The 12721-nt window shown below is 36.2% G+C and overlaps 1 long non-coding RNA gene across 1 annotated transcript in view; it reads left to right on the top strand.

Annotated features, from left to right (window-relative positions):
- The window catches only part of LOC141626851 (uncharacterized), a 35554-nt gene extending 23987 nt beyond the window's left edge, over window positions 1-11567 (top strand). The window contains exons 2-3 of the long non-coding RNA XR_012536435.1: window positions 9873-9959; window positions 11333-11567. This is a non-coding gene — a long non-coding RNA (uncharacterized LOC141626851). The remainder of the gene's footprint in view (window positions 1-9872; window positions 9960-11332) is intronic.
- Window positions 11568-12721: the final 1154 nt, after the last annotated feature.

The following is a 12721-nucleotide window of genomic DNA, read 5'->3' as shown; positions in this document are numbered from 1 at the left end:
GTGAGATGTAAGCGATTCTGATTGATAAAGTTTGGATTACTATTTGTTATCTGATTCACATGATAGTTTAGTTTGGTCAGTTTAGGGGTCATTTGTTAGAATACATGCAAAGTAAATGGTTTATCAAATTGTTTACATGTTACAGTACATGTTACATTAATTTTGACGATTCGTGGCTGGGAGGACTCGAAGTTACTCCCCACTGAATTGTGGCTTTCGTGTTTGTATAAAATGTGATTGACAGGTTGTTGATGCTTAGTTCGTTTAATAACTTGTTCTACTCTTGTCGACGAGTGATTTTCGGTTTTAAATTTGTCTTTGACTTGGAAAGTTAGCGCTCTTGTGTGCACGACAAGGGCAATTTCGTTCCATGAATGAGACTTATACATTTGAAAACTTTTCATTAATGTTTCTGAAAGTATTTTGATTTTCGATTTATACAAATGATTTGCCTTTGACCTTATCTTGGATTTGGAATGTGATGTTCTTGAATGCGCAACGAGAGCACTTCCGTTCCTTTGATGAGAATCTGTTCTCCCTGAAAATTTTATTTGAAACTTTTGAAAGAATTTTGATTCTTACGATAAATAACCTTTAAAATGTTTTGGTTACCGATTCCAATTCCAGTTTTATTTTTATAACCTTTCATTTATACTTTCAAGTTTCGAGGACGAAACTTTTTAAAAGATGGGGTGATTGTAACACCCCGTATTTTATTAAGTTGGATAAAATTCTTTTAATTGCTATTTTGAATTTAATTACATCATTTGACGATTTATATATATATATGCTTAGCTAATTAATTAATTTCATCATAAGTCGATACGTTAATTTTAATAATCATTAAAAAGTTTATTTAAAGTTAGTTCGAGTTTATTGAAATTAGTTCGAGTTTATTTATTTAATAATTTCCGTTTCTTTACGAGTCCTTATGAAAGTTGTTTTAAGTGAACCCGAGATGGATTTTGGGAACAAAACCGTCCAATTAGCTATTTTGAGCTTATTTCACTAAAATAGCAATTTTTATTAATATCCGTTAGTTTCGTAAAAATCGCTAATAATTCCGATTCAAGCTGATATCGTATTATTTCCGTTAACTAGCTGAGTTTATTTTATTTTCACTCATTAAATTTATTTATTATTGATTCCGTTTTATTACTGAAACTTTTACTTAAATCGGTTAAATTTAACTCGAAACGATTTTAATAACGATCGAAGTTTCTTAACGACGAAGAAACGTCGATATAATAAATAGCGAGCTAGCAATCATTGTCTCATTTATAAACAACGCACGCCTGTTTTCTTCTTCTTCCTTCTTTTTTTCCTTCCTTTTCGTCTTCGTTCTTTGAAATTTGATCTGTTGATCGACGTCGGTGCTTCGTTCCTTATCCGTTTTCAACTATTTTTGTTCCATAGCGCTCCTTTCGTCGTTCTCGTCAATCCGTTGTAAGTAAAATTCATTTTCGTTATGTATTTTTACAAACCCAATTTATATTTTTAGCTTTGTTTATTATAAGACGGTTGTATGTACTAAAATAGACGGTCTGGTAGAATATTTGTTAGTCATAAATGATTAGTTCAATCGGAAAAAGGTAATAATGATAGGTTACTCAGTATTACTTGTTAAATATGTGTATTTTGAAAGCTGGTTAGTCTGTTTTATAGTTGAGACGGTGTATAATTATATATTGGGATCATTATGGATGTTAATTAGTCATTGTATAGTTGAGACGGTGTATCTTTGAAATGTGGAGATGATTGAGACGGTGTATACCGACCTCTAGGGATCATTTGGGATGCTAGCTAGTAAGTGGTATATTTAAGACGGTGTATATTGACATGTAGGGATTGTTTTGGGATGCTATTTGGGATCTTGTTTAGTTGTGGTATTGTGCGATGATTAGACTTTGTTTTTGAGTCCGCTTTGCAGTACTTTGGGACATTTTGGGACTTGTTTTGACTCGGTTTAGGACTGGTTTAGGATTGATTGAACTCTGTTTTGGTACCAGTTTTGTGCGACCTTCCTGATTTTTTGGGACGATCGAAATGGAGGCCGTGTGGGCTGTTTTGGCCTCGGTTTTGGGAGCCGTGACAGTGAGTTGGGCTCGATTTTGGGACGGATAAAATGGTGCTTTATGGGACTATTTCTAGGGCGTAAAAGTTGTGACAATTTTACGGTATGCACAAAAGGGAGGGTCATAATGGTTTATGAACATAAGACAGTAGCTAATGAATATGATTTACATGTTTTGATTTAAATTAATTTCCGTCTCATATTTTATATAACGATAATTCGTTAATATCGTCCCTTCACATAATTATTTTAGGTGGCTCATATGGGGTTGAAGATGAAGAGTAATTTTGGGGTTTTAGAAGCTTTCTCAAGTTTTTACTTGTCTCTTTGCTAGCGTAAGGTAACTATTCCGAGTTACTCGATTTAATTAATGTCACATTAGTAGTTAATGTGTGCCTGTTGTTTGATAAGTGTTTAGGTGAATGAATAATGTTAGTAGTAAAGATAATAAGGATGGTAAAATTGTGCTCATATTAATAGTTATCACATGTTAGGATAGTTTACAAAATGAAATTGTAATTAATAGGCTCAAATGAATTTTATAGCGATAATTGTAATGTTTTGTTGATTGTGCTAAAATGAGCCTTAGTCCCTTTGACGATGCGATGTCGATTAATTGAGTGATTGGTCACCGCAATTTGACCCGTGCACTGTCGCAGGTCAGGTTGCGGGTAAAAATTTGGTTGGATGAAATTTTGAATGAATTAGATAGTCGGCCTTTTTCTTGTTTTAGGCCATTCATTATATTTTTATCTCACATGTGTAATTAGTTGATTTAAGTAGCTTCTTATATTGTAGAAATGGCCCTAGTTTCCCCTGAAGCCTTTAATATGGTTACTATTGTTAGAATTAGAAATTAGTATTGAATACTTATTGAGGATTCTTTGGGATTGTATCTTTGTAAATAGACATTTATATAGCTTTCACATGATAGAATGTTAGAATTTATGTTGGTAAGTAGGACTTTTTGCCCTCTTAAGGTTAAGTGGGTGTCTTACTTGACGTATGTGGTGAGTTTTGGGTGGTGTGGGCTAAAATATTCAAAGGTGGGACTAGGCGTGACTAGGTCCTAGGTGAGTATTTCGGCCTTCATCATAGATAGGTCTTTATAGTCTCTGACGAGTATATGTTCACTGTTTGATAGCCTTTGTGTTCCTGACTAGTGGATGTTTATCCAAGTTGGGGCATGACCTCGGTACTAATTTTGATAGTATGGGGTCGACTTAAGTACTAGCCGACCCTTCGGTGGTGTCCTTAGGGTACTCACTTCACTTTGTTTTAAAAAAGTTGTGAGTCTTGGGTGCGGTGGTGTGTATCCGCATGTCTAGGTCTGCGCAGATTTTAGGCTAGGGTTGTGTTGTCTCTTGGCCATGTTTTCTTAATAGTAACCACTGAGCCAAGATACCAGTTCGATTACCTTCCCTACCTCGTGGTATAGACTTGAGTTACAAAGTGACTATTGACGGGACTAAGAACTTATGCCTGTCTTTGATATATTGCCCTTTCTTGTTTGGTGATTCTATGAATCATAGAAGGTGAGATGCAAGCCGGCTATGGTTGATAGAGTTTGGATTCCTGGATGTTATGTGATTCACATGATAGTGTAGTATGAGTCGGTCTAGTATTCACATGCTAGGACTATGTGTTGTTATATTGTTGTTCACATGATAAGCACGATTGTCTAGCATCTATATGCTAAGGCGGTGTGTGATTCGTATTCATATTCTTATGTTTACATGTTATATTAATTATGACATTTCGTGGTTTTGGAGAACTCGGAGTTACTCCCCACTGACTGTGGCTTTCGTATTTGTATAAAATGCGAATGACAGGTAGGTGATGCATATATGGGGTACATGGACGAGCTAGCGAGCAAAGTAACCTTGGGACCTAGACTGGTTTTATTTCATTGTGACCCTTAAACCCTTTTTATGTCACATACATTTTAGGGACATATGTCTCCCTCTTTTTCTTTGGTTTGTATCACTTTATTCTCATGACTTTAGTATAGTTATGTAAATTAGTCTGTTAGCATTTGCAGGTGTTGGCATCCTCCTTCTGGAAATGTTTGTGAATGGTTTAGAAAAGTTTTAAAAATGACAGGTTTTAATTAGTTGAACCAATTACAAACATATCCTGTCAGTTTTTCCGTAGAATTACGTGTTTACTTTTCCGCTATAAGTGAGGGTGTTCCGCTATAAGTGAGGGTGTCAAAGTTGTAACACCCCGTATTTTATTAAGTTGGATAAAATTCTTTTAATTGCTATTTTGAATTTAATTACATCATTTGACGATTTATATATATATATGCTTAGCTAATTAATTAATTTCATCATAAGTCGATACGTTAATTTTAATAATCATTAAAAAGTTTATTTAAAGTTAGTTCGAGTTTATTGAAATTAGTTCGAGTTTATTTATTTAATAATTTCCGTTTCTTTACGAGTCCTTATGAAAGTTGTTTTAAGTGAACCCGAGATGGATTTTGGGAACAAAACCGTCCAATTAGCTATTTTGAGCTTATTTCACTAAAATAGCAATTTTTATTAATATCCGTTAGTTTCGTAAAAATCGCTAATAATTCCGATTCAAGCTGATATCGTATTATTTCCGTTAACTAGCTGAGTTTATTTTATTTTCACTCATTAAATTTATTTATTATTGATTCCGTTTTATTACTGAAACTTTTACTTAAATCGGTTAAATTTAACTCGAAACGATTTTAATAACGATCGAAGTTTCTTAACGACGAAGAAACGTACGTATAATAAATAGCAGGCTAGCAAGTTTCATTGTCTCATTTATAAACAACGACGCTTTGTTTTCTTCTTCTTCCTTCTTTTTCCTTCCTTTTCGATCGTTCTTTGAAATTTGATCTGTTGATCGACGTCGGTACTTCGTTCCTTATCCGTTTTCAACTATTTTTGTTCCATAGCGCTCCTTTCGTCGTTCTCGTCAATCCGTTGTAAGTAAAATTCATTTTCGTTATGTATTTTTACAAACCCAATTTATATTTTTAGCTTTGTTTATTATAAGACGGTTGTATGTACTAAAATAGACAGTCCAGGTAGAATATTTGTTAGTCATAAATGATTAGTTCAATCGGAAAAAGGTAATAATGATAGGTTACTCAAGTATTACTTGTTAAATATGTGTATTTTGAAAGTTGGTTAGTCTGTTTTATAGTTGAGACGGTGTATAATTATATATTGGGATCATTATGGATGTTAATTAGTCGGTTGTATAGTTGAGACGGTGTATCTTTTGAAATGTGGAGATGATTGAGACGGTGTATACTGACCTCTAGGGATCATTTGGGATGCTAGCTAGTAAGTGGTATATTTAAGACGGTGTATATTGACATGTAGGGATTGTTTTGGGATGCTATTTGGGATCTTGTTTAGTTGTGGTATTGTGCGAGATTAGGACTGTTTTTGAGTCCGCTGCGAGTACTTTGGGACATTTTTGGGACTGTTTTGACTCGGTTTAGGACTGGTTTAGGATTGATTGAACTCTGTTTTGGTACCGATTTTGTGCGGCCTTGACTGTTTTGGGACAGTCGAAATGGAGGCCGTGTGGGCTGTTTTGGCCTCGGTTTTGGGAGCCGTGACAGTGAGTTGGGCTCGATTTTGGGACGGATAAAATGGTGCTTTATGGGACTATTTCTAGGGCGTAAAAGTTGTGACAATTTTCTCGGGTATGCCACAAAAGGGAGGGTCATAATGGTTTATGAACATAAGACAAAGAGCTAATGAATATGATTTACATGTTTTGATTTAAATTAATTTCCGTCTCATATTTTATATAACGATAATTCGTTAATATCGTCCCTTCACATAATTATTTTAGGTGGCTCATATGGGGTTGAAGATGAAGAGTAATTTTGGGGTTTTAGAAGCTTTCTCAAGTTTTTACTTGTCTCTTTGCTAGCGTAAGGTAACTATTCCGAGTTACTCGATGAATTAATGTCACATTAGTAGTTAATGTGTGCCTGTTGTTTGATAAGTGTTTAGGTGAATGAATAATGTTAGTAGTAAAGATAATAAGGATGGTAAAATTGTGCTCATATTAATAGTTATCACATGTTAGGATAGTTTACAAAATGAAATTGTAATTAATAGGCTCAAATGAATTTTATAGCGATAATTGTAATGTTTTGTTGATTGTGCCGAAAACCAGCCTTAGTCCCTTTGACTCGATGCGATGTCGATTAATTGAGTGATTGGTCAGCCGCAATTTGACCCGTACTGTCGCAGGGTGGGGTTGCGGGTAAAAATTCGGTTGGATGAAATTTTGAATGAATTAGATAGTCGGCCTTTTTCTTGTTTTAGGCCATTCATTATATTTTTATCTCACATGTGTAATTAGTTGATTTAAGTAGCTTCTTATATTGTAGAAATGGCCCTAGTTTCCACTGAAGCCTTTAATATGGTTACTATTGTTAGAATTAGAAATTAGTATTGAATACTTATTGAGGATTCTGTTGGGATTGTATCTTTGTAAATAGACATTTATATAGCTTTCACATGATAGAATGTTAGAATTTATGTTGGTAAGTAGGACTTTTTGCCCTCTTAAGGTTAAGTGGGTGTCTTACTTGACGTATGTGGTGAGTTTTGGGTGGTGTGGGCTAAAATATTCAAGTGGGACTAGTTTGTGACTAGGTCCTAGGTGAGTATTTCGGCCTTCATCATAGATAGGTCTTTATAGTCTCTGACGAGTATATGTTCACTGCTTGATAGCCTTTGTGTTCCTGACTAGTGGATGTTTATCCAAGTTGGGGCATGACCTCAGGTACTAATTTTGATAGTATGGGGTCAGCTTAAGTACTAGCCGACCCTTCGGTGGTGTCCTTAGGGTACTCACTTCACTTTGTTTTAAAAAAGTTGTGAGTCTTGGGTGCGGTGGTGTGTATCCGCATGTCTAGGTCTGCGCAGATTTTAGGCTAGGGTTGTGTTGTCTCTTGGCCATGTTTTCTTAATAGTAACCGCTGAGCCAAGATACCAGTTCGATTACCTTCCCTACCTCGTGGTATAGACTTGAGTTACAAAGTGACTATTGACGGGACTAAGAACTTATGCCTGTCTTTGATATATTGCCCTTTCTTGTTTGGTGATTCTATGAATCATAGAAGGTGAGATGCAAGCCGGCTATGGTTGATAGAGTTTGGATTCCTGGATGTTATGTGATTCACATGATAGTGTAGTATGAGTCGGTCTAGTATTCACATGCTAGGACTATGTGTTGTTATATTGTTGTTCACATGATAAGCACGATTGTCTAGCATCTATATGCTAAGGCAGTGTGTGATTCGTATTCATATTCTTATGTTTACATGTTATATTAATTATGACATTTCGTGGCTGGGAGAACTCGGAGTTACTCCCCACTGACTGTGGCTTTCGTATTTGTATAAAATGCGAATGACAGGTAGGTGATGCATATATGGGGTACATGGACGAGCTAGCGAGCAAAGTAACCTTGGGACCTAGACTGGTTTTATTTCATTGTGACCCTTAAACCCTTTTTATGTCACATACATTTTAGGGACATATGTCTCCCTCTTTTTCTTTGGTTTGTATCACTTTATTCTCATGACTTTAGTATAGTTATGTAAATTAGTCTGTTAGCATTTGCAGGTGTTGGCATCCTCCTTCTGGAAATGTTTGTGAATGGTTTAGAAAAGTTTTAAAAATGACAGGTTTTAATTAGTTGAACCAATTACAAACATATCCTGTCAGTTTTTCCGTAGAATTACGTGTTTACTTTTCCGCTATAAGTGAGGGTGTTCCGCTATAAGTGAGGGTGTCAAAGTTGGTATCAGAGCCAACTAATAATCCCACATTAGCTTTTCTCATATGGTCATACCCATTATCAAACTCTCATGTCCAAAGTGATTATGGAAGCCAATCACAACTCGACTTACTTATTCAAGGAACAAAAGACAAGTTAGGAGTACAAGCGTAGCTTTTAAAGTAAAACTGAAGGGAGTTTAGAAGGAGGATAAGCACCAAGAGATTAAGAATAAGGCGAGATACAAAAAGAACGAGAAACATCTGCAAGGAAGTAAAAGCATTCTTCAAAGGTGAAACCGTATAACCCCATACTATCAAGTTTTCGAGGACGAAACTTTTTAAAAGATGGGGTGATTGTAACACCCCGTATTTTATTAAGTTGAATAAAATTCTTTTAATTGCTATTTTGAATTTAATTACATCATTTAACGATTTATATATATATGCTTAGCTAATTAATTAATTTCATCATAATTCGATACGTTAATTTTAATAATCATTAACAAGTTTATTTAAAGTTAGTTCGAATTTATTGAAGTTAGTTCGGGTTTATTTATTTAATAATTCCCGTTTCTTTACGAGTCCTTATGAAAGTTGTTTTAAGTAAACCCGAGATGGATTTTGGGAACAAAACCGTCCAATTAGCTATTTTGAACTTATTTCACTAAATTAGCAATTTTTATTAATATCCGTTAGTTTCGTAAAAATCGCTAATAATTCCGATTCAAGCGGATATCGTATTATTTCCGCTAACTAGCTGAGTTTATTTTATTTTCACTCATTAAATTTATTTATTATTGATTCCGTTTTATTACTGAAACTTTTACTTAAATCGGTTAAATTTAACTCGAAACGGTTTTAATAACGATCGAAGTTTCTTAACGACGAAGAAACGTACGTATAATAAATAGCAGGCTGGCAGGCTGCTGCCTCATTTTCATCCCCTCACGTCTACTCTTCTTCTTCTACCTTCTTTTATGTTCTTTTTTTCTCCTTTTCAACGTTTCTATTTTTAATGGATACCGACGATTCATTTCACATCCGTTTTCAACTATTTTTGTTTCTTAGCGCTCCTCTCGTCATTCTCGTCATTCCGATGTAAGTAAAATTCATTTTCGTTATGTATTTTTACAAACCCATTTATATTTTTAGCTTTGTTTATTATAAGACGGTTGTATGTACTAAAATAGACGGTCTGGTAGAATATTTGTTAGTCATAAATGATTAGTTCAATCGGAAAAAGGTAACGGTGATAGGTTACTCGAATTATTTATAATACTAGCTATTATATTTCCTATTGTTAAGTTAATTAGTTGTAAGACGGGTTAAAAATAGCTGCTTTGGTTAGCACGAGAGTTTGGGATATTAGCGAGAAGGATTGAACGCTCACAAGCTTGGGCTTTATAAACACTAATATTGTGAAGACGAGGATCTAAACGATGATAATCATAAGGCTTTGGCTTTATCAAGGTGATAGTTATCATAACCAACTTTACTGATGTTGGTATTTGTGATTAATTACGTGGAATTGGGATTTTGGAAACAAGTTCTCATATTGAGTTATTTTATTGGAATTTGGTTGGTATTATATTTTAATTGTCGTATCCTTTGTTCTTGGCCAGTGGATGAGTAGCTTGGAGTTATACTCTAAATGTTGAGCAATTCCTTTAATGGAATATTTGACAATATCGATATTGAAATTGAGATGGAAATCTGGTTACTATGGAGTATTATATTATGAGACGGAGTAATGAGTAGGACGGAGTAATGAGAGAGATGGGGTAGAGAGTTGAGATTGAATTAATTATTGGGACGAGAGTGACTATTATAAGGTTGGCTGGCCGTGGCCTGGCGTGGCTTTAACTAAGTCGCGAGTTTGGGCCGTATCTATAAATTGTTTTGACGCTAGTTTGGTTTATTTAAAATATAATTAAATTAATTTCCGTCTCATATTTTATATAACGATAATTCGTTAATATCGTCCTTTCACATAATTATTTTAGGTGACTCATATGTGGTTGAAGATGAAGAGTAATTTTGGGTTTTAGAAGCTTTCTCAAGTTTATTACTTGTCTCTTTGCTAGCGTAAGGTAACTATTCCGAGTTACTCGACGAATTAATGTCACATTAGTAGTTAATGTTGTGCTTGTTGTTTGTTAAGTGTTTAGGCTCAAGGTAAATTTTATAGCAATAATTGCCATGTTTTGTTGATTGTCTTAAAACCGAGCCTTTGTCCCTTTGATGATGCGATGTCGGTCAATTGAGTGATTGGTCGGCCGCAATTTAACCCGTGCACTGTCCGCAGGTCAGGGTTGCGGGTAAAAATTCGGTTGAATGAATTAGATAGTCGGCCTTTTTCTTGTTTTAGGCCATTCATTATATTTTTATCTCACATGTGTAATTAGTTGATTTAATTAGCTTCTTATATTGTAAAAACGGCCCTAGTTTCCCCGAAGCCTTTAATTTGGTTCATATTGTTAGAATTGGAAATTAGTATTGAATTCTTATTGAGGAACTGTTGGGATTGTATCTTAAATAGACATTTATATAGCTTTCACATGATAGAATGTTAGAATTTATGTTGGTAAGTAGGACTTTTTGCCCTCTTAAGGTTAAGTGGGTGTCTTACTTGACTTATGTGGTGAGTTTTGGGTGGTGTGGGCTAAAATATTCAAGCCGGGACTAGGCGTGACTAGGTCCTAGGTGAGTATTTCGGCCTTCATCATAGATAGGTCTTTATAGTCTCTGACGAGTATATGTTCACTGCTTGATAGCCTTTGTGTTTCTGACTAGTGGATGTTTATCCAAGTTGGGGCATGACCTCAGGTACTTATTTTGATAGTATGGGGTCAACTTAAGTACTAGCCAACCCTTCGGTGGTGTCCTTAGGGTACTCACTTCACTTTGTTTTAAAAAAAGTTGTGAGTCTTGGGTGCGGTGGTGTGTATCCGCATGTCTAGGTCTGCGCAGATTTTAGGCTAGGGTTGTGTTGTCTCTTGGCCATGTTTTCTTAATAGTAACCGCTGAGCCAAGATACCGGTTCGATTACCTTCCCTACCTCGTGGTATAGACTTGAGTTACAAAGTGACTATTGACGGGACTAAGAACTTATGCCTGTCTTTGATATATTGCCCTTTCTTGTATGGTGATTCTATGAATCATAGAAGGTGAGATGCAAGCCGGCTATGGTTGATAGAGTTTGGATTCCTGGATGTTATGTGATTCACATGATAGTGTAGTATGAGTCGGTCTAGTATTCGCATGCTAGGACTATGTGTTGTTATATTGTTGTTCACATGATAAGCACGATTGTCTAGCATCTATATGCTAAGGCTATGTGTTATTCATATTCATATTCTTATGTTTACATGTTACATTAATTATGACATTTCGTGGGTACGGAGAACTCGAGTTACTCCCCACTGACTGTGGCTTTCGTATTTGTATAAAATGCGAATGACAGGTAGGTGATGCATATATGGGGTACATGGACGAGCTAGCGAGCAAAGTAACCTTGGGACCTAGATTGGTTTTATTTTATTGTAACCCTTAAACCCTTTTTATGTCACATACATTTTAGGGACATATGTCTCCCTTTCTCATATTTGGTTTGTATCATTATATCCCCGTGTCTTTAGCGTGGTTATGTAAATTAGTTTATTAGCTTTTGCAGGTATTGGCACTCTTAAATTTGGAGATGTTTGTGAATGGTTTAGGAAAAGTTTTAAAAATTACAGGTTTTTACTATAATGAACCTATTACAAACATATCCATGCATCTAGAATTACGTGTTTACTTTTCCGCAATATGTGAGGGTGTCACAGGTTCGATGTTTCGAAGCCCCTACACATGATTACACAGATGAGAACCACAACCAGTATCTAGTACCCAAGTTCTGTAACTTGCGTGGTTAATCTCAATCATATGAATAAAAGTAGAAGAGGAAGAAGACATACCAACAGGTTTAACGCGACCTGCTTTTATGTCCTCATGGTAAACAGGACATGTACGCCTCCAATGCCCAGTCTTGTGGCAGTGATGGCATTCCATGTTTTCGGTCTTGCTCTTTGTCGCGCCTGATGAGTTGCTCGACTCACCAGGCCCACTCTTACCTGATCCCGACTTCTTAAACTTCGGTTTACCTACCGCTAGGTCTGCCTGAGCTTTGCCCTTACCCTTGCCCTTGTTTGACACAACGAGAACATCCTGTTTCAAGCTCCCACTAAACTTCATATCCTTCTTCTCGGTCCGCATGCGAGAAGGGAGTGTAGTTCATGAGGAGTTTTCTTCAAATCATTCATATAGTAATTCGCTCTAAAGAGCGCAAAACCATCATGGAGTGAATGAAGCATGCGGTCAATCACGATGTTCTCGCTGATTTTACAATCAAGCGCCTCCAGTCTCTCGACATTCTCAATCATGCTTAGAATGTGTGGGCTAACCGGTTGGCCCTTCTGGAGTCTCGCATCAAAGAGGCGAGTGGTATGCTCATAGGTCATGATTCTCGGTGCTTTCGAGAATTCCTTTGTGATCGTGGTGAAAATCTTGTTTGCACCTTGGGCTATGAAGCATTTCTGCGAATTGGATTCCATTGCAAAAATGAGTACGTTTTTAATCGCACCCGCTTCCATGACGAAATCGTTATACTTGGCGATCTCGTTAGCTCCAGCCGTGGGGCCTGGGTTTGACAGGATGGGCTCAGTCAGATATTTGAGCTTCCCGTCGGCATCGGCGGCATTCCGTAATGCCGCCTCCCGATCCGCGAAGTTTGATCCATCATTCTTGATCGAGTAGACCGATTCATCCGATTCATGAAGATCCGAAGCCAGGACTCACGGTCCAATGTGGCACT

This window comes from Silene latifolia, chromosome Y (genome assembly GCF_048544455.1).
Source record: "Silene latifolia isolate original U9 population chromosome Y, ASM4854445v1, whole genome shotgun sequence".
Taxonomy (NCBI): Eukaryota; Viridiplantae; Streptophyta; class Magnoliopsida; order Caryophyllales; family Caryophyllaceae; genus Silene; species Silene latifolia.
This window is presented reverse-complemented; position numbering and strand designations above follow the sequence as displayed.